Source organism: Bos javanicus, chromosome 19 (genome assembly GCF_032452875.1).
Source record: "Bos javanicus breed banteng chromosome 19, ARS-OSU_banteng_1.0, whole genome shotgun sequence".
Classification (NCBI taxonomy): Eukaryota; Metazoa; Chordata; class Mammalia; order Artiodactyla; family Bovidae; genus Bos; species Bos javanicus.
In genome coordinates this window covers 38,365,103-38,386,789 of record NC_083886.1, presented here as the reverse complement: position 1 = coordinate 38,386,789, position 21,687 = coordinate 38,365,103, and the positions used below count along the sequence as shown (strand labels likewise).

At 38.8% G+C, this 21,687-nt stretch overlaps 1 protein-coding gene across 3 annotated transcripts in view; it reads right to left on the bottom strand.

Moving 5' to 3' along the window:
- The window catches only part of SPOP (speckle type BTB/POZ protein), an 82,672-nt gene that overhangs the window by 34,764 nt on the left and 26,221 nt on the right, over positions 1-21,687 (bottom strand). For 2 of the 3 annotated variants that reach the window (XM_061391437.1, XM_061391438.1), the window contains exon 2: positions 1,851-1,896. The exons of the other annotated variant lie outside the window; for it this stretch is intronic. The gene's annotated coding sequence lies outside the window, so the exon portion shown is untranslated. The remainder of the gene's footprint in view (positions 1-1,850; positions 1,897-21,687) is intronic. 3 annotated transcript variants of the gene reach the window in all.

Sequence of the window (21,687 nt, the reverse complement as noted above, 5' to 3'; positions counted from 1 at the left end):
GGGATAACTTCATTAACTCAGAAGCTGAAAAGACCCACCTGCTCCAGAGGATTTGGTCTACTACAAGGGCAACCAATCCTCTTCAGCATTTACGACTACATACTATCTAGCACTGCAGACGGTGACCGCAGTCATGAAATTAAAGGATACTTGCTCTTTGGGAGGAAAGTTATGACAAACCCAGATAGTGTATTAAAAAACAGAGACATCACTTTGCCAACAAACGTCCACATAAGCAAAGCTAATTAGTCACGTACAGATGTGAGAGCTGGGTCATAAAGAAGGCTGAACACCAAAGAACTGATGTTTTGGAACTGTGGTGCCAGAGAAGACTCTTGAGAGTCCTTTGGACTGCAAGGACATCAAACCAGCCAATACTAAAGGAAATCAACTCTGGATATGCATTGGAATGACTGATGCTGCCACTCTAATACTTTGGCCACCTGATGCAAAGAGCCAACTCACTGGAAAAGATTCTGATGTTGAGAAGATTGAAAGAAAAAGGAGAAAGGAATGGCAGAGGATATGATGGTTAAATAGCCATCACCAACTCAATGGACATGAATTTGAACAAACTCCGGGATCTAATGAAGGACAAGGACGCCTGGCGTGCTACAGTCCCTGAGTTTGCAAAGAGGTGGACACGACTCAGCGACTGAACAACAACCACTACCTAGTAGTATGGAATTCAGTATTCTCTGGAAACTTTCAGTGAGAGATATCTAGACCTCTCTCTAACTACAAAGGAGATACTGAGGTATATGTATGCTTTCGTTTCCTTCAAGTGTGGTCTTAAGTAGAGAAATCTGATGACTGTTTACATTGGATCCATGTTCCCTACCTAAAACCACCTGCAAAAAATAAATTCTCCTTTCCAAAGTTCTTAAAAATAAGCCAATTTCTATGGTAACGGTAAGGTTCTAACTAAACTAAATGGGACAAACGATGAGCAGCAAGTTCTCGGTTTTAAGTGTTCATTCCAAAATTCATGACGCAAGGAAAAAGTAAAACCACACAGGCAGACAAAACAGGTCAAAGTTAAAATGTCTGTCTTAACACAATTTCCTGGCTCCTGATGATTTGGCAGAATTTAAAAGATTAAAATGCAATAACACCTATTTTACCCAATAAAACTGTGTAAAAACATACATAAGCATTTAAGGTAAGAACCTCATGCCACAAGCAAAACTTTCAAGATGGTAGCTAGAATGGCAGAAATATCTAAGTTACACATAGAAAGATGAATTCTAAGGTACATACACAAAGATAATTTGCTCAAAATCAAACTCCTTTTATATAGAGTAAAATGAAGCCCATGAATTGCTTTAAGGTATCTCTTTTTATAAGCTAGAATATAAATTTCTCTGAAGATCTTTTCTAGGGAGAAAAATAATCTTACTCTAAAAATGTCCAGATCATGTATTATCAACCATTAATTAAAATTTTAAATCCAAACACCTTTTCTCGTCTCCATCATTAGTGTAAAGCCTTATCCTATATATAGCAGTCACCAGAGAAGACCTGAATAAATAACTCTGGTTTACTCCAGGAAAGAATATTTAGAATAAAACCTCTTTTGAAACCAGTTATGAAAAATGTTTAACACTGGTTGTAATGGTCATTATTAAAAAAAAAAAAAAACTTACATTCTCACCTTGTATGACTTCCAACTTTACACACTATTTGCACTGAAATGAGAGAGTTTATTACACTCAAGATGTGTATTTTTTTTAAGTCATGATAAATACTTCTATGCATTTCATTCCACTTCTGTCCTCATGATCTATCTTAAACTATGTTTAAAATAAAACTATAAACTATGTTTAAAATAAAACTATGTAAAAACTCACCAAGTCAGTAGGAAGACTCTTATTTGTCTTGTCTAACAGGAAATCTCTGTGGGAAATAGAGATGATGAATCAGACTTAAGATTCTGAATCTCATACAAGTCTTTACTTAGGCTATTCTGAAAAGAGAAAATTTTACAAAAGCAAGTAATACATTAGCTAGGATTTACTAGTCAAAATTACCATTCTTGTTATCTCATCACTAGTTCTGAGTGCTCTAGTTTCTAGTCATTTCTCAAAAAGTTTATACTTAGAAATTAAAGTCAGAAAAATTCAAATTAATTCTTCTAATGAACTGGCCTATGAATACAGCAATAATGAAATAAGTGACTTGCCCCATGTCAACATTTATAATAGGAGAGCAATCATTTTTGCCAGCAACTTCACAAAATGCTTAAAGAATTACTATCAAGTTTTCATGTAACATACCCTTTATAAAAAGTGCTCTGTGGGTCAATTACACTGAAGCAAGATGCATTTAAAGAAAGCTATGTATCCTATGGTTTTAATAAACAGCTGCCACACTGAGGTTGCTGTTGAAGACTGGTGAGATATCTCAGCTAACCACTACCACCCTAAATAATCTACCATATCCTACAAAGTCATTCAAAACAAAAATAGTTAAAAATGGTTTCTAGGCTTCTAGGAACATAAGCTAGGCAGAAAATTCTGGTGCTATCTTCCTTTTTATGAGAAAAGGAAATACTGCCTACATTGGTGATTCCTAAAAAACAGAATCTTTTCCTGAAAATGTAAATGTTATCTTTAACTGCTACCCTGGTACAAATAAGCTCCTCTTATTTTGGTTAACCAAGTCTAGTTACTATCAGCAGTGGATTTGAGCCCTCACCAAAAACCATACTAAACTACTGAATCTACAAGAGGACAAGTCGTGATTAGAAGATTTAAAATAGCAAGAGTCAGGTCAAATTTATCTAGCAGATATTTACTGAACACCAACTGTGTTTAATGTTTTGGTTTCTCAGTTAATTAGAATGCACACTTTTAGGCCTAGTGGACAGGCAAAATTTGAGTCGGACAATAGTGATAAGGACTAGAAGGAACAGGAACACTTTCACCCTGTTCTGTGGGTAGAAAGACAAATCAGTACAACCATTTTGGAAATCAGTTTATTCTTGCGCCACCTGGGAAGCCCCTAACTAAAGATCCAACAATTGCACCCCCAAATATGGCCTGGAGAAAGTCCTGCACATGTCCATCAGCACATATAAATGAGAACATTCACAGCAGCAATGTTACTAACAAAAATATCAACAGAACAGATACACAAATTGTGATATATTAATGACAGGAATATATATACATGGCAATTAAATTACAGTTCTACGTAACAACACAGATGAACTTTACAAACATATAGTTGGGTTATGAAAGAAGACATAAAAGATGACATGTAGTATTATTCCATTTAATTACATAAAGTTCAAAAACAGACAAAACTAAGTTATATTGGTCTGCAATGAATCCTACGTGGTGAAATCACAAACAATCATCTACTACCACAAATGTCAGGTCAGTGACACCTCTGAGCAGTGGCAGGGACTATGATCTAGAAGGGGCTATGATCTAGAACACAGCAAGCTTCTTCTGGGTGCTAGCAATGGTATTTATAGGTATAAACGGTGGTTATTAGGCATTAACATAAAATAGAGTATATACGGTACGCGTATATCTCCTCCAATGTCTAAGGGTGAATACAGTGTCTTCCACAGAATACATCCTTGACTTTTTTTGCAAGACAATTCAGGATAAGAACTCAGTAATAAAGCAGGGCCACCCAGGAATGAATATCTATAGACAGGCTTTCCTATTATACTTCCTTTCTCTGAATTTAAATGTAATACTTAAGATCTGTATTTCTGGGAAATTTTCAGTACTGACACAAATGTTTAAATCTTTGTGGCTCACGAGGAGCCACTAGTTAATACCCAAATTATAAGAAAAAACAAAAACTTCTGAACATAAGTATTTTTTGCCATTACCTTTTTAGTTTAATCATGGATGAAACCTCCAATGATTTCCATCTCTCTCTGAGTAAAAGCCAAAGTCCTTAAAATAACTGAAAAGGCCCTGCACAATCTGGACCTCATTACCTCTCTCGCCTCATCTCCAATTATGTTCTCTGGAGCTCTCTGTGTTCCAGCCACATTGCTCTTCTCTGCTGCTGTTTCTCAGACAGAATACGCTCGTTCCTGCCTTAGGGCTTTGTACCTGCCCTTTATCCTACCTGGATAACTCCTTCCCCAGATATTCTCTTGGCACACAACCTCACCACTGTGGGGCTTTCCCTAATAATCACCAGCTCTGTGAGGCCTTCCCTGACACCTTTAAACATGTCATCCCCAGCCCCTACAGCCACAGTCTTATTTTTCCTTCATTTTTTTTCTACAGCACATAAAGTCATCTACCATACTTTACCTGAGATGTAAAAGAAGGCAGATGTCTGTTTTGTTGCTATACCCAGACAGTGTCTGGCACATGGAAAATCAGAAATAAATACTTATTTAATAAATGATTGAATTAATCTGCGCTTTAGATTTCTATCCTTGAAAGATTAGACAGTAAGTTATACATTTGAAAAAAAGGCTTCCCCTCTCTATAAATCAAATTTGATTAACAAAGTTTTACTAAAAAGATTCAGATTTCCACTCTTATCACTACTGACTTATAGGTAAATAAAAAGTCAATATGAACTAAATTGTATCTTCCCCTAAAACAAATGTGCATGGCATGTTTTAATGATGACAATGCTGGGAAAGCCCAGAGAGACAAGTGCTCTCCTGTACTGCTGGTGCAGAACTAAGTCGCCGTAACCACTAAGGGAACTACTCAACCAGATGTGGCATAAAGACTGAGGGATTGCTTCCTTTAGTTATACTTTCTATTATTTTAAAGTTTTTTTTTTAGTGAGCATACTTTCATAAAATCAAGGAAAAAGGTGTTTTAACTAAGAATTATGCAAACAAAATATAATTCAAGAAGAAGATTCTTTATATCATATTTTGATGCCTACAGAAACAGTAAAGTCTTCTATTATGGATCCAGATGAAATATCCCAAGACGGTAACTACGGTTCAAAGAAAAAATTATTTTTGACTTAGGAACTAAAACTTTTTATAGCAGAGTTTCTAGAGTGGAAGGAAAAACAAAACTTCATGGTGCTGGTGTTCCACATAAGAACATATTTTTATTCTAAAGAAAGATTCAAAATAGAAGCATTTCTCTGCAGCATAAAACATAGGACTAATGTGATAAAGAGCAGGTAAGGAACTCCATTCAAACTTGGTGATTACAAGATAAGGAAGGTATAATTCACTGAAAACTGCCTACTGGGTGATTAGACAGATACTTCTGAACATACAGAGGTTATATTTTCCGTGGAACACTTCACCTACAATAAAGTCAGAACAAGCCCAGATCCAAAGGTTACTTTCCAACCACAATAACTTGTGACTTGAACTATTTCTTAAGGACATAAACAAATCTGTAAGAAAATACACAGGCACCTGATATTCTAGTTATATTTATTACTAACATTTCCATTTTAAGGTCTTATCAACTGCTTTTAAACATACTTAGCACATAAATTCTTAAAGACATATATTGTGTCTTAAAGACAAAGTTGATATATTCAAGAAAGGAAGTCCTACTAAAACACTTCAGCAGGTGGTAGGGGTGGGGGGGTGTATTATTAGAGAAGAGAACCAGTTTTCCTTTATAACACTTTAGCATTCCAAGTGCTCAAAGCTCTGAATGGGAACCCAGCTTTTAAAAGGGGTAAAAAACATGCAACATAAAAATTAAAAATACACCCAACCTCACAATAATGACTAAAGTATAGTGGATAATGGAGAAGGAACTGGCAACCCACTCCAGTATCCTTGCCTGGGAAATTCCACGGACAGAGGAGTCCTGCGGGCTACAGGCCATGTGGACACGACTGAGCACGCACCCACACAGTAGATTAAAGATTCCAGAAAAAGATACAAGTAAGACACTGGTCACTGAATTATATGATCCCTAAACAAAATTTACCTGTAATAGTTCTAAGGTAAAGGCTGACACTTTTAAAATGTTTACTTTGGCTAAGAATGCTACAAAAAACTCTTTTGTAAGTATCAGCTACATTTGGATCATGCTGAATTTATAAGACAATACAAGAATTGCATGAACTGGATTGGAGATCACTCACTACTAGTCCTACATTTAATGGGTGAGACATATTTTACTAGTCCTACATTTAATGCGTGAGACATATTCTAGAAGTTAAACAGTAATAAAACATATAATGGAGAAAGGGAAAAGGTGAGTAGTCACTGATGTATACGAAAATCAGCTACTGGATATTAAACAATAAAAATGCAAAACATTAATGTAAAGGTTGCCATATTTATCCGAGTCCAGAGAGAATCCATAGGAAAAGAACATTTCAGAGCCTCTGGTCTTAGTAAAAGAAAACTGGCAAAATGGGAGAATTAAAGTAAGATATTTTGGACAAAACTCAAACCAAAAAAGCAATAACAAGGAAGGAGGAGGAAAAAACTGTATGAGGTGGTTGTTCAGTGAAGTTTTGTCTGTAATGGCAAAAAGAAAAATGGAAACGATTTAAATATCCATCATGGAGGTTTGGGGATTTGGTAAACTGAAATATTCATACAGAAGGGTAAAAAGCTAAAACGAGGTACCTAGATCTATGTGGATCCACGTGGATCTTGAAAAAAATAGAATAAATGAAAAAAGTGACTGTGATAGAATTTACACATTCACGTACACACCCTGTACTGGATGGACACGAAATTCATGGTCAGAGATTAGAGATTGTCTCTTGGGAGTGATGTGGGAAAAAGAAACTGAGAAAGTCAATCAGGAGGACTTCAACTGAAGGTGTCACAATCTCTCTACTTCTTGTTAGGCCTTTTTTTCCCGTCCCCTCAAAAACAATAAATTCAGAGGGAACAGTAGGTTAGAAAAGCTTTAAAAAAAAAAAATCAACATCAGAGCAATATATTAAATACACAATAACATAGTCTGAACCAAACCAAAAAAGCCAATGAATTCAGTCCAGATCTTCTCAATAATAAAAAACTTAGCTCTTGGTTAAATACTGCCCCCAATTAATGGGAACACAGCACTAGTGTTACTTAAGCAGAGGGAGTAAAGGGACTGACTTTATACTTCAGTAAGAATAACATACAGTAACCCAGGACATGCTCAGTCAGTTCTCACGTTTCCACAGAGCACCTTCTCCTTCCTCTTCATCATCTACCTCTAACCTCCTGAAAACCTGTCCTCCATTTTTCCCTTTCATTCACTCTCCTCTAAGACCAACCCCTTCTTCAATCACCTCAAAGAATAGTACCTGAACTCAAAGACAGATTTTTAAAAAGAAAACTTGAGCCTTTTGGAAAATGATTTAAATGCTTTTTCTTGAGCACGCCTTCAAATCTGTTTTTCCTCCCTCTTGCTTTACGTTTTCCATTCCCCAACCTGCTTTTCCCCCAGCTTTTCTCCTGCTGACCAACAGCTGCTTTCAGCTGCCAGCAAGCCTCCGGCAGGTGTACACTTCTCCTTTCTTAAGAAAACGATACTCCAAGTAAACCAAACAAAAGCCCACTCCATAGCCCAAAGAGCAAATAAAGGGGGAAAATTTTAAGTAAAAAATACTAACCACATTCTGCTGCCTTTCATTTTCATTATGGCAAGGAATAAAATTCTAACTACCAAATAAGAGAGCAAAACCAAACTTTCATTATATCATCCTCATCGCATTAATCTGTGGTTCTGTTTCACAAGTCATTTTGGTTAAGAATGACAAGGCCACATACAATAGGTTTATAGAGCTGAGTACTACTACAGTTTAATGGAAATCATAACCTCAAGATTCACAGTCAAGATATAACCTGAACCCTCCCACCACTACCTTCCTTGTCTTTTTTGTGGGGGAGGGGTATGCTACTCTTCTCTGTATCGCTGTATTGTTCAAATTTTAGTATTTGTGCTGCCAAAGCAAGCACTTTTTTGTCGTCTTTAAAAGGACTTCTAAGGTCCTTTTGTGGTTAAGTGCTTTAAACTATATAACCATTCCCTTACAAGCAGTAGTCAGTGCTTCACTGTCTTCAAAATACTTTCACATTCATGATTTTCTTTGGGATTTTTTTAACAGAACTGTGAGGCATGGAGGGCAAGTATTTTATAAATAAGGAAACAAACAAACGAACAAAGACAGACAATACAAATAAGGAAACAGAAGTTAAGAGGTTACAATCTATCATGGTTCAGTTCAGTTCAGTCGCTCAGTCGTGTTCTACTCTTTGCGACCCCATGGACTGCAGCATGCCAGGCCTCCCTGTCCATCACCAACTCCTGGAGTCCACCCAAATCCATGTCCATCGAGTCGATGATGCCATCCAACCATCTCATCCTCTGTCATCCCCTTCTCCTCCCGCCCTCAATCTTTCCTAGCATCAGGGTCTTTTCCAGTGAGTCAGCTCTTCACATCAGGTGGCCAAAGTACTGGAGTTTCAGCTTCAACATCAGTCCTTCCAATGAACACCCAGGACTGATCTCCTCTAGGATGAACTAGCTGGATCTACCTGCAGACCAAGGGACTCTCAAGAGTCTTCTCCAACACCACAGTTCAAAAGCATCAGTTCTTCGGTGCTCAGCTTTCTTTATAGTCCAACTCTCACATCCATACATGACTACTGGAAAAACCATAGCTTTGACTAGATGGACCTTTGTTGGCAAAGTAATGTCTCTGCTTTTGAATATGCTGTCTAGGTTGGTCATAACTTTTCCTTCTAAGGAGTAAGCGTCTTTCAATTTCATGGCTGCAATCACCATCTGCAGTGATTTTGGAGCTCCCCAAAATAAAGTCAGCCACTGTTTCCACTATTTCCCCATCTATCTGCCATGAAGTGATGGGACCGGATGCCATGATCTTAGTTTTCTGAATGTTGAGCTTTAAGCCAACTTTTTCACTCTCCTCTTTCACTTTCATCAAGAGGCCCTTTAGTTCTTCTTCACTTTCTGCCATAAGGGTGGTGTCATCTGCATATCTGAGGTTATTGCTATTTCTCCCAGCAATCTTGATTCTAGCTTGTGCTTCCTCCAGCCCAGCGTTTCTCATGATGTACTCTGCATATAAGTTAAATAAGCAGGGTGACAATATACAGCCTAGACGTACTCCTTTTCCTATTTGGAACCAGTCTGTTGTTCCATGTCCAGTTCTAACTGTTGCTTCCTGACCTGCATACAGGTTTCTCAAGAGGCAAGTCAGGTGGTCTGGTATGCCCATCTCTTTCAGAATTTTCCACAATTTATTGTGATCCACACAGTCAAAGGCTTTGGCATAGTCAATAAAGCAGAAATAGATGTTTTTCTGGAACTCTCTTGCTTTTTCGATGATCCAGCGGATGTTGGCAATTTGATCCCTGGTTCCTCTGCCTTTTCTAAAACCAGCTTGAACATCCTGAAGTTCACAGTTCATGTATTGCTGAAGCCTGGCTTGGAGAATTTTAAGAATTACTTTACTAGCGTGTGAGATGAGTGCAATTGTGCGGTAGTTTGAGCATTCTTTGGGATTGGAATGAAAACTGACCTTTTCCAGTCCTGTGGCCACTGCTGAGTTTTCCATATTTGCTGGCATATTGAGTGCAGCACTTTCACAGCATCATCTTTCAGGATTTGAAATAGCTATCATGGTTACATGACTATTAAGAAAGTGGACTGAGTTCAGAACTCCAAGTCTTTCAGCTTCTAATCCAATACTTTAATTCCTGTGACCAGATGATTCTTAGATCAAGGATTATTCAACATGGAAGAATTGGATAAACACCCCAATAAAAGATACCTAACTATATATCCTACCTTTCAATTCTGATTTCATTTTCAAGCAGTAACTCTGTTGAAAATTGTGCTCTTTTCTTCTAACAAATTCTGAGCACCATTATTATTAACACCTGGGCAAACCATTGATAGGCTCAGGCCTACTTTCAAGACTAGAACCTGGGAAAAAAATCCTATGTCCTAATACTTTTAAAATAACTTTCTATATTTTAGCACCTAATCATCGTTAATTTTTTTAATGAAATCTCTACTGTTCTAATATGTCAGAGTTTTCCGAGTTTACCAAAAACAAACAAACACTGTCTTTTCCAGAGGAGATCTCTCTCCTTTGCCAGAAGCTTACAGAATTAAAAAGCACAATTTCTAACATTCCTTAATCATATTCATTTGAGAAGTCTAACATGACTACAATACTAAATGGCACCATCTTCCATCCGGTTGCTCAAGCCAAAACCCCTGTCTTTCCATATCCCATCTATCAACAAGTCTTGTCAGCTGTACTGCTTCCCTAATGTATTCCACATTAATCCATTTCAAAGTTCATCCACTTTTGTGCAGTTTTGTCTCACCGGAACCAGTGTTACCTGGTTTCTAATTGATCTTCCAGCTTTTTCTATGGGACAATCTATTCGCCACAGAGCAGCCACAATGAACTTTAAAAAAGTAAACCAGTGTTAACAATGCAGGGGTCATAGGTTCAATCCCTGGTTGGGGAACTAAGATCTCACATGCAGTGGAGCAGCTAAGCTCATGCGCTACAACTAAAGAGTCCTTCCACAGCAAAGAAAATCCTGAATGATCCAACGAGGATCCCACATGCCGCAACTAAGACCTGACACAGCCATATAAATAAATACATGCATTTTTTAAAGTAAATCAAATCATGTCACACTTCCATTTATCCACACTTAAAATAAAATTCTGTCTCATTTACCTGACCCTGAGTTCAGTTCAGTTCAATCACTCAGTCATGTCTGACTCTTTGCGACCCCATGGACCGCAGCATGCCAGGCCTCCCTGTCCATCACCAACTCCCGGAGTTTATTCAAACTCATGTCCATTGAGTCAGTGATGCCATTCAGCCATCTCATCCTCCATCATCCCCTTCTCCTCCTGCCTTCAATCTTTCCCAGCATCAGGGTCTTTTCCAATGAGTCGGTTCTTCACATCAGGCGGCCAAAGTATTGGAGTTTCAGCTTGAGCATCAGTCCTTCTAGTGAATATTCAGGACTGATTTCCTTTAGCATGGACTGGCTGGATCTCCTTGCAGTCCAAGGGACTCTGAAGAGTCTTCTCCAACATCACAGTTCAAAAGTATCAATTCTTCGGTGCTCAGCTTTCTTTATAGTCCAACTCTCACATCCATACATGACTGCTGGAAAAACCACAGCTTTGACTAGACGGACCTTTGTTGGCAAAGTAACATCTCTCCTTTTTAATATGCTGTCTAGGTTGGTCACAGCTTTTCTTCCAAGGAGCAAACACCTTTTAATTTCATGGCTGCAGTCACCATCTGCAGTGATTTTGGAGCCCTATAGGGTCCTAACAGAAACTGGCCCATTACGCCAAATTCATCACCTACCCCTTACTCCAAACACACTGGCCTTCTTTCTATAAATAAGCCAAGCCTGTTTTCCATCTCAAGACCTTAGCACTATTTTCCCTCAGCTTGGAAGACACTTCTAGATATTCATATTGCTTGCTTGTTATTTACATTTAGCTCAACAGTCATCTCTTTTTAAAAAAGGTGTTCAGTGACCACAATCAAAGTAACAGCCCCATCCTTATTTGTCCATGGATTTGTTTTCTGTGAATTAATTCTCTACACTGTCTACAGTTTATATAGCCTGATCATCTTCTGAATGCACTTATAATACTGACATTCTAGTCCTGCAAATCTGAAACCAGAACCTAAACAATGGGAGCTCTGGGAAGATAACACCCAGTTCAAAGTCAGAAGCAGTCCCCTTGTCTTTCTCTTGTTTATGTCCAAAAGAAACAATTAAACCTTCTTTTTCTTCTGGCTGCAAAAATGTTTAACAAAACCATCCTTGATCTTTGAAAATCATCTTATTGCATCCACTTAGGCTTCTCTTGGAGAAGGCAATGGCACCCCACTCCAGTACTTGTGCCTGGAAAATCCCACGGACAGAGGAGCCTGGTAGGCTGCAGTCCATGGGGTCGCTGGGAGTCGGACACGACTGAGCGACTTCACTTTCACTTTTCACTCTCATGCATTGGAGAAGGAAATGGCAACCCACTCCAGTGTTCTTGCCTGGAGAATCCCAGGGACAGGGGAGCCTGGTGGGCTGCAGTCTATGGGGTCGCACAGAGTCGGACACGACTGAAGCGACTTAGCAGCAGCAGGCTTCTCTTTGGAGAAGGCAATGGCACCCCACTCCAGTACTCTTGCCTGGAAAATCCCATGGACAGAGGAGCCTGGGAGGCTGCAGTCCATGGGGTCACAAAGAGTCGGACACGAATGAATGACTTCACTTTCACTTTTCACTTTCCTGCATTGGAGAAGGAAATGGCAACCCACTCCAGTGTTCTTGCCTGGAGAATCCCAGGGACGGCAAAGCCTGGTGGGCTGCCACCTATGGGGTTGCACAGAGTTGGACACGACTGAAGCGACTTAGCAACAGCAGCAGCAGGCTTCTCTTTTTAAAAATTATAATATCAAGCCTGGATTCTATCTTGCCTAAAATAAATTACTAGTTTTTCTGACCGCTAAGACGGCATCATAGTACACAGTTTATTTTCTACCAGTTAAGGAAAACAGCTGATCATAACGGGACTGACTGGGAGCTGAGATCTGTTTTTCCTGAGATGAGAAACTGGCTTACAAGTAATAAAAGAAAAGGTACACATAAAAGCATTTTTGGAGATGTAGAAATACATAATAACAAAAACTGTAACAAATCCCTTTTGGGTGATACTAAAAAACCAAGAAAAGTTGTAATACTACTTGATTCAAGGGAGCCTGAATACTCTTTGCTATCAGCCTGAATACTCATGCACCCAGAGAATCCTATATTGTGCCTGGCACATAGAAGGTGCTTCATAGACATCTGCTGAATAAAGGAATTAGGGAAAATATTCTAGAGATAGAAAAGGATGTAATGAATATCCAGTAAAATGACTGTTTTCCAGTCATACCTAATTCAACTGTTTAAGTCAATTGTCAGGTCAGTCTGACCAATTCCACAGGTCAGTCTGCGCTTACAACACAATTAAAGTGGCTACAACCCACTTCACCATTCATGCCTAGGGAATCCCATGGAGAGAAGAGCCTGGTGGGACACGACTTAGTAACAAAACATTGTTTGAACTTAGTGACAAAACAAAAAATCATTGCTTGGACCCTAAAGTCAATCAACCATAAAAAATATTCATTGACTGCAGTTTGAATGTCCAGTCTCAAGCTAAACCACCAGTCTCAGCACTATCAATTTCTTCGCTTGGTTTGAATTAAGAGAAAATTAAAAGACTCAATTTATAGTTAAAAGATGGAGAAGGCAATGGCACCCCACTCCAGTACTCTTGCCTGGGAAATCCCATGGACGGAGGAGCCTGGTGGGCTTCCATCTATGGGGTTGCACAGAGTCAGACACGACTGATGCGACTTAGCATCAGTAGGCTGCAGTCCATGGGGTCGCTAAGAGTGGGACACGACTGAGCGACTTCACTTTCACTTTTCACTTTCATGCATTGGAGAAGGAAATGGCAACTCACTTCAGTGTTCTTGCCTGGGGAATCCCAGGGACGGAGGAGCCTGGTGGGCTTCCATCTATGGGGTCGCACAGAGTCAGACACGACTGATGCGACTTAGCAGCAGCATAGTTAAAAGAAGAACTCATATTTTAAAGAACTGAGAATTCATCTTCAATATATGAAATTCCTCCATTAAACAATTTCCCTATCATCTTTTTCAGTATACTTGATCTTTAAACAGCAAGGCACTTAGAAGACACAAAAAGTATTTCTCCATCTATTCACTCCTGAAAATTAGGTGGAACAAAAACCCAGTAAAATCGTTTTAAAAATCTAGATAGTCAGCTAGTACTCAAATAAAAAAGAGAAGGTTTGAACTCATTTCAAATATTAAAAACTTACAGAACTCATAAATAAATTCTCTTTTAAGGATAAGTTACAAATGTAGGTAAGAGTTAACACTACCACTTTACCTTTATTGCCAGAGGTAGTTACATTAAGATCTGTCTTACAAAGGTCAACATTTTACTGTGTCTTTCAAAATCAATTCTTCACAATGAGAAATGGACATCAGTTAAATAAACTGTCAGAATAAGAACAGAACACATCACTATAGTCATAAGCTCTTGAAGTCCTTGAGATCTGAATTCTAGCGTAGGTGTTGCTGATACTTTCCTAAATCTAAGTTTTCTTATATTTAAATTGAGGGCAATTATCCAAGGTTCTCTAAGGTCCCTGCCAGAGTTAAAGTTCTATGACCCTTTGGAAAAACTTAAAATTACATCTGCCTCTCTTCATATATGCTTTTTAAAAACTAAAAGCAACACGTATTCAGTATAAATAATTTGAAAGTTATAGGAAGCTAAAACTGAACAGTAAAAGTTACCTTCCAGACACCCAAATCCTCTTCCTAAGCCTAAAGACACCAATGTTTTCTTTTGGATCCTCAGAAACAAGTAAAAAACACACAAAACCAAAAAAAAAAGCATGTGCCAGCAAACACACACACACACTCTTTCTCCTTCTCCCTCTCTCCTTGGAAGCACACATGTACCTTAATCTTTCCAAAGGTTGCAAAGAATTCCACCGTACCCTGATGCGTGGTTTCTGGGTTTTTGCTACTGCAATGTAGCACACAGGTGTATCTGAATATAAATGCAAGCAACCTCAAGTCTAAGCATTGTTTCTTTTGAGAGATAATGCCAAATTGCTCAACGAAATATTGTACCAGTATATACCCCCCCATGACTGACTGCTCAATTCTCCCACATCTTTGAGTACAAGGAAGCACAAAGAGTAGGTGAGCAACTGGGACTGCAGATCTATGAATCACAAGGAGACCCAAGTTCTATCTTAGATCAAAAGTGGATTTAACAGCATGTATGGTTAAATTCCGCCACATATGATCTAGCTACTTTCACCCAAAAATTGTTATCAGTACACTGAGAATCAATTTAGCTCCTTATTTTGCACTGGCAAAGAATCCCTATTAACTCAGTTGTTTATCCCTCAATTAAATGGGATAGTACATGATCTCAGAGTTGATAAAAGTGTTAACAGAACACACAGAAATAACTCTTAGTGTATTTTTTAACTGTTTTTTTTAAATTATTAAATAATTGGTACAATGTCTAGCATGGAGTAGATACTCAATAAAGTATCTGTTAATTAAGTTAATGAGTGTCATTCACTTTGAAATTATCATCTTAGTTCACTAAGAAGTATTTACAAAGTACCATGTAAACATCCAATTTTCTGTTGATGGGCAGAGCTGTGTTCCCTATTGTTTGACCTGAGACCAACCTATGGTGGAGGTAATGAAGAAAAATGGCGACCTCCTTCTAAAGGTCCTGAGCACACACTGCTGCACTCAGTGCCCCTGACCCTGCAGCAGGCTGCTGCCGACCCACGCCTCCGCCAGAGACGCCTGCACACTCACAGGAAAGTCTGGGTCAGTCTCTTGTGGGGTCACTGCTCCTTTCTCCTGGGTCCTGGTGCGCACAAGGTTTTGTTTGTGCCCTCCAAGAGTCTGTTTCTCCAGTCCTGTATAAGTTCTGTAATCAAATCCCACTGCCTCCAAAGTCAAATTCCCTGGGGATTCTCAGTCCCTTTGCCAGATCCCCAGGTTGGGAAATCTGTTTTGTGATCAAGACCATACGCAAGAAAAAGAAATGCAAAAAGGCAAAATGGTCATTTGAGGAGGCCTTAACAAATAGCTGAGAAAAGAAGAGAAGCTAAAGGCAAAGGAGAAAAGGAAAGATATAGCCATTTGAATGCAGAGTTCCAGAGAATAGCAAGGAGAGAGAAGAAAGCCTTCCTCAGTGATCAGTGCAAAGAAATAGAGGAAAATAATACAATATGAAAGACTAGAGATCTCTTCAAGAAAATTAGAGATACCAAGGGAACATTTCATGCAAAGATGAGCACAATAAAGGACAGAAATGGTATGGACCTAACAGAAGCAGAAGATATTAAGAAGAGGTGGCAAGAACACACAGAAGAACTATACAAAAAAGATCTTCATGACCCAGATAACCACGATGGTGTGATCACTCACCTAGAGTCAGACATCCTGGAGTCCAAAATCAAGTGGGCCTTAGGAAGCATCACTACAAACAAAACTAGTGGAAGTGACAGAATTCCAGCTGAGCTATTTTAAATCCTAAAGGATGATGCTGTGAAAGTGCTGCACTCAATACGCCAGCAAATTTGGAAAACTCAGCAGTGGCCACAGGACTGGAAAAGGTCAGTTTCATTCCAATCCCAAAGAAAGGCAATGCCAAAGAATGCTCAAACTACTGCACAATTGCACTCTTCTCACATGCTAGCAAAGTAATGCTCAAAATTCTCCAAGTCAGGCTTCAACAGTATGTGAATCGTGAACTTCCAGATGTTCAAGTTGGTTTTAGAAAAGGCAGAGGAACCAGTTATCAAATTGCCAACATATGCTAGATCACTGAAAAAGCAAGAGAGTTTCAGAAAAACATCTACTTCTGCTTTATTGACTACACCAAAGCCTTTGACCATGTTGGTCACAACAAACTGTGGAACATTCCTTCAAGAAATGGGAATACCAGACCACCTTACCTGGCTCCTGAGAAATCTGTATGCAGGGCAAGAAGGAACAGTTAGAACTGGCCATGGAACAACAGACTGGTTTCAAATAGGGAAAGGACTATGTCAAGGCTGTATATTGTCACCCTGCTTATTTAACTTATAGAGTACATCATGAGAAATGCCGGGCTGGATGAAGAACAAACTGGAATCAAGATTGTCTGGAGAAATATCAATAACCTCAGATATGCAGATGACACTACCCTTATGGCAGAAAGAGAAGAAGAACTAAAGAAACTCTTGATGAAAGTGAAAGAGGAGAGTGAAAAAGTTGGCTTAAAGTTCAACATTTAAAAAACTAAGATCAAGGCATCCGGTCCCATCACTTCATGACATATAGATGGGGAAGCAATGCAAACAACAGACTTTATTTTCCTGGGCTCCAAAATCACTGCAGATGGTGACTGCAGCCATGAAATTAAAAAGCAGAGATTTGACTTTGCCAACAAAGGTCCGTCTAGTCAAGGCTATGGTTTTTCCACCAGTCATGTATGGATGTGAGAGTTGAACTATAGAGAAGGCTGAGTGCGGAAGAAATGATCCTTTTGAACTGTGGTATTGGAGAAGACTCTTGAAGGAGATCAGACCAGTCAATCCTAAAGGAAATCAGTCCTAAATGTTCACTGGAAGGAATGATGCTGAAGCTGAAGCTCCAATAGTTTGGCCACCTGATGAGAAGAACTGACTAACTGGAAAAGACCCTGATGCTAAGGAAGACTGAAGGCAGGAAAAGGGGATGACAGAGGATGAGATGGTTGGATGGTATCACCAACTCAATGGACATGAGTTTGAGCAAGTTCTGGGAGTTGGTAATGGACAGGGAAGCCTGGAGTGCTGCAGTCCATGGGGTTGCAAAGAGTCCGTCTTTGCAACTGTATCTTTGCAACTGTATCTCAGTCCGATACAACTGAGAAACTGAACTGAAGTAAACATCAGGGAACTCCAGGAGGAACACATGAGTTTCTAAAAACAGATATATATAAAAGTTTACTTTTCTATAATGTGCTATTTTAAATACTTATTACATCTGCAGTTGTAGTATGCTATCCCATAGGGGGAGGAACAACTTGGGTCTTTCGCTGAAATGTGGAAAAAAAAATTTTTTAAATTTTAGAACCAGGAAAATGAGGTATATCTAATGCAGTATGTCTGTTTTCAACAGAAGCTCCCTCTAATTTTATAAGAAAAGTGGGAAAACAATTTAGGAACACCCACTATGAGATTACTCCTAACAAATTTTTTCCTTTCCTCACCCAAGTAAATCAACCACACCCAATATTAAATCTCTTAAGAAAACTGCCACCAGTTTCTTCTTTTACCAGGGGATCTCTAAAATATAAAAAAGCATCACAGTTTTAAGCATCAACAGGAAGCACTCAAATCAAAGCCAACCTTACATATACCTACACGTAAAACTCACCAAACATAGCAAGTCTCACACTAGGGCCAGAAGCATCTTTCAAAATGAGAGAAGTCTTCTCAGCGCTTGCTCTGACTACACCACAAATTATCAGTGGGGCCCAACTCCAGACTCTGGGTTCAGAGCAGATAATCTAGGTATCCAACAAGGCATCAACTGGGAAAGGAAGGAGCAGTTGAACTAAATGGGACATGAAGTCAAATATAAGGGTTACTTGGCAAGGATCCTGCCCATGATATTATCAAAAAAATCACGTGGGAAGTCCCAAAATTCTATCACTAACAACGACAATCAAAAAAAGAAAAAACCCTTACCTACAGGCCCTTTAAGATTGGCTGCAACTGAAAAAAGATTAGTCTTCCAGGTGCTAGCAAAGTCTACCTATTGGAGTTCAATGTCCCATTTAACAGAATGAACTCCACGAATTAGTAGATACAAATTTTAGGTTTAACAGTTTTCAAATAAAAATGATAAACCACAGAAAAAACAAATATTACAATCACATAATCAAAGAGGCAGGTCTCAGGTGGAGATGAAATTACACCCTTCAATACAGTCTACTGTTTCCAAGACACTTAAGAATCTGTTTCTTGGATTTGAGATTGGTATTAAGTGGCAATGGATCAAGAAGAGAAAAATGACTACTTGAAACGAAACCAAAAATCAAACCCAAAGACACTCAATTTAACACTGAGCTTGCACATACTGTCGAGAACAAACTAAAGCAATCATTAGTTGGGTTGCTATGTTAAATGGCAAACTACTGTGATGTAAAAGAAAATGGCTCAAAATTGGCTGTAGACAATCTGACAACCAAAGTGCATATTTATTGGTTACTGTCCATACTTGCCAGAAAAGTTTATCCAATCAGATAGTGTAATGCAAATTACTTCCAAAAGTAAGTAGTAATTTATTTCTTTGCCCCACTGTGTAAATTTTTAACGAGCATGTACTTCCTACAAGGCAACATTGTCAAGGCACAGTCCAACGGAGAAAGGGAGGTGTCTGAGTTTTCCATTGCTGCACAACAAGTTATTAAAAATTGAAACTACACGTTCAGTGTCTTTAGGACTTCCACATAATTTATAATCAACCCAATTACTCCTATAAATATCTCATGTCTATAAACTTTGAGTTTCCCAACTGACATTACTTTAGCTAATTCAAACTATTTTTATGAGAGGGGCCTGGCAAAGAGTCGGGATCCACAGGGTCACAAAGAGTCGGACACAACTTAGTGACTACACAACAACAAATCCTCATTCTTTATTCTAGAATGAAATTATAACCTTATTTCAATTCCTACCACACATACCTGAAAGGAGAGGAAAATATCCAAAAAGAAATTTAAAAAAATACTATAGATATCTATAGTGAAAAATCATTCACAATTTTTTGGTGGGGAAAATGGCTGGGTAAGTACAATCTGTAGACTCTTTAGAGCCTTTCTTGCCTTCTGTGTTCAAGGAGCAATAAACAATGTAGGAGAAGGATGGGTACATTTAAATATACTCATTTTCATATTTGTCAGCTAGGTCAAAGAATTGGAGAGAAAGATTTGAGACATCTGTTAATATGAGATTCTGGCATTATGAAAAGTTCTCAACAGATTCCATTAAAAGGACACAAGAGAAAAGTACCCACAGAACTCTGGAATAAACTCTGGATGCACTTACTTATTTAGCAATTTTTAATACAATAAAATGTACCTTTCTGTGTACAAAATTTTTGACAAAATTGACATGTAACCACAACCACAATAAAAAAACAACAGTTTTTGAGTGCATTTTAACATAACCACAAATAAGAGTTACTAAAGCACTTACTTAAGCAGACAAAAAAGGACCTAAAAATTTAACAAGGATTTACTGAAAACAGAAGAATAATGGCCCGTCTTTTTTTTTGCCCCTGCCTTCTAGACAATCAAAATCACTACAGTAACCCCCATTTCATTAATTTCTATGGCTTTATAGTTACCACAGACTCTCTTGCCTAGCTCTTCTGCAATCCAAACCAACTTCCTGCCATGAGACATCCATGAGACATGAGACATCACATGGCTATCTGGTTGGCATCTCAAACTAAGTAAATCCAAAATAGAGGTCCATCCTTCCTCAAAAAATCTGACTGTCTTCCAGTGATCCCACCATTCATCTAAGTCCTCAAGCTATAAACATTAGACTAGCTTCAGCTTCCTACTCTCCCTCACTTCCCCACCTCCCCTTCAATTTAGTTAATCATCATGTCTTATCAATTTTACCTCAGATATACATCCCAAACTTGTCTGTTTCTCTTGATCTCCAGGAACAAGCACCAGTTTAATTAATTCAGAACATTAGTATACTGCAATACTATCTTAATTGTAAGATTTTCTTATTTCATTCCTGCTGAGTAAGCTGTTTTGACCATACCATCTCTGCATTAAGGTTTCCTCTAGGCATTCACCTAGAATGCCTTTCTTTCTTCTTTGGAGAGGTAAACAGCTACTCTAATCTTTCCAAGTAGAATTAAATGCTTCCTTCCTATTCACTCTCAAAGTGTAGCTCTCTTGCTATTATATGTCTTTCCCACTAGACTAAGTGTCCCAGGAGGGCACTTAACTGTGTTACATTCACCTTAGTAAGCCAAGTATCTAGGCAGTGCCCAGCTAATAATAGGTGCTCAGTAAATGTTGAAAAAGGAATGAGTGAATAGATCATGATCCAGATAGAATAGCTTCAAGGATTTTTACTTCTCTTTGCTAAGTTTCATGCTTGCCAAGTGATCTTTTGCTTAGAACACAGTAGTTACTAGTGATCTCAGGCAGGTTACTAAAAAAAAGCCTCTCTATACCTCAGGGGCGGCGGTCGAGAGGAGCGACCCCGCGTCCAAGGTAAGGGGCGGCGGCTGTGCTTTGCTGCAGCAGCAGTGAAGAGAGACCCCACATCCAAGGTAAGTGAAACCCAAGTAAGACGGTAGGCACTGAGAGAGGGGATCAGAGGGAAGACAGACTAAAACTACAATCACAGACAACTAGCCAATCTGATTACATGGACCACAGCCTTGTCTAACTCAATGAAACTAAGCCATGCCATATGGGGCCACCTAAGACGGACTGGTCATGGTGGACAGGTCTGACAGAATGTGGTCCACTGGAGAAGGGAATGGCAAACCACTTGAGTATTCTTGCCTTGAGAATCCCGTGAACAGTATGAAAAGGCAAAAAGACAGGATACTGAAAGAGGAACTCCCCAGGTCTGTAGGTGCCCAATATGCTACTGGAGATCAGTGTAGAAATAACTCCAGAAAGAATGAAGGGATGGAGCCAAAGCAAAAACACCACCCAGTTGTGAATGGGACTGGTGATAGAAGCAAGGTCCGATGCTGTAAAGAGCAATATTTCATAGGAACCTGGAATGTTAGGTCCATGAATCAAGGCAAATTGGAAGTGGTCAAACAGGAGGTGACAAGAGTGAACATCAACATTCTAGGAATCAGTGAACTAAGATGGACTGGAATGGGTGAATTTAACTCAGATGACTATTATATCTACTACTGTGGGCAAAAATCCTTTAGAAGAAATGGAGTAGCCATCATAGTCAATAAAAGAGTCTGAAATGCAGTACTTGGATGCAATTGCAAAAATGACAGAATGATCTTTGTTCGTTTCCAAGGCAAACCATTCAATATCACAGTAATCCAAGTCTATGCCCAGACCAGTAACTCTGAAGACGCTGAAGTTGA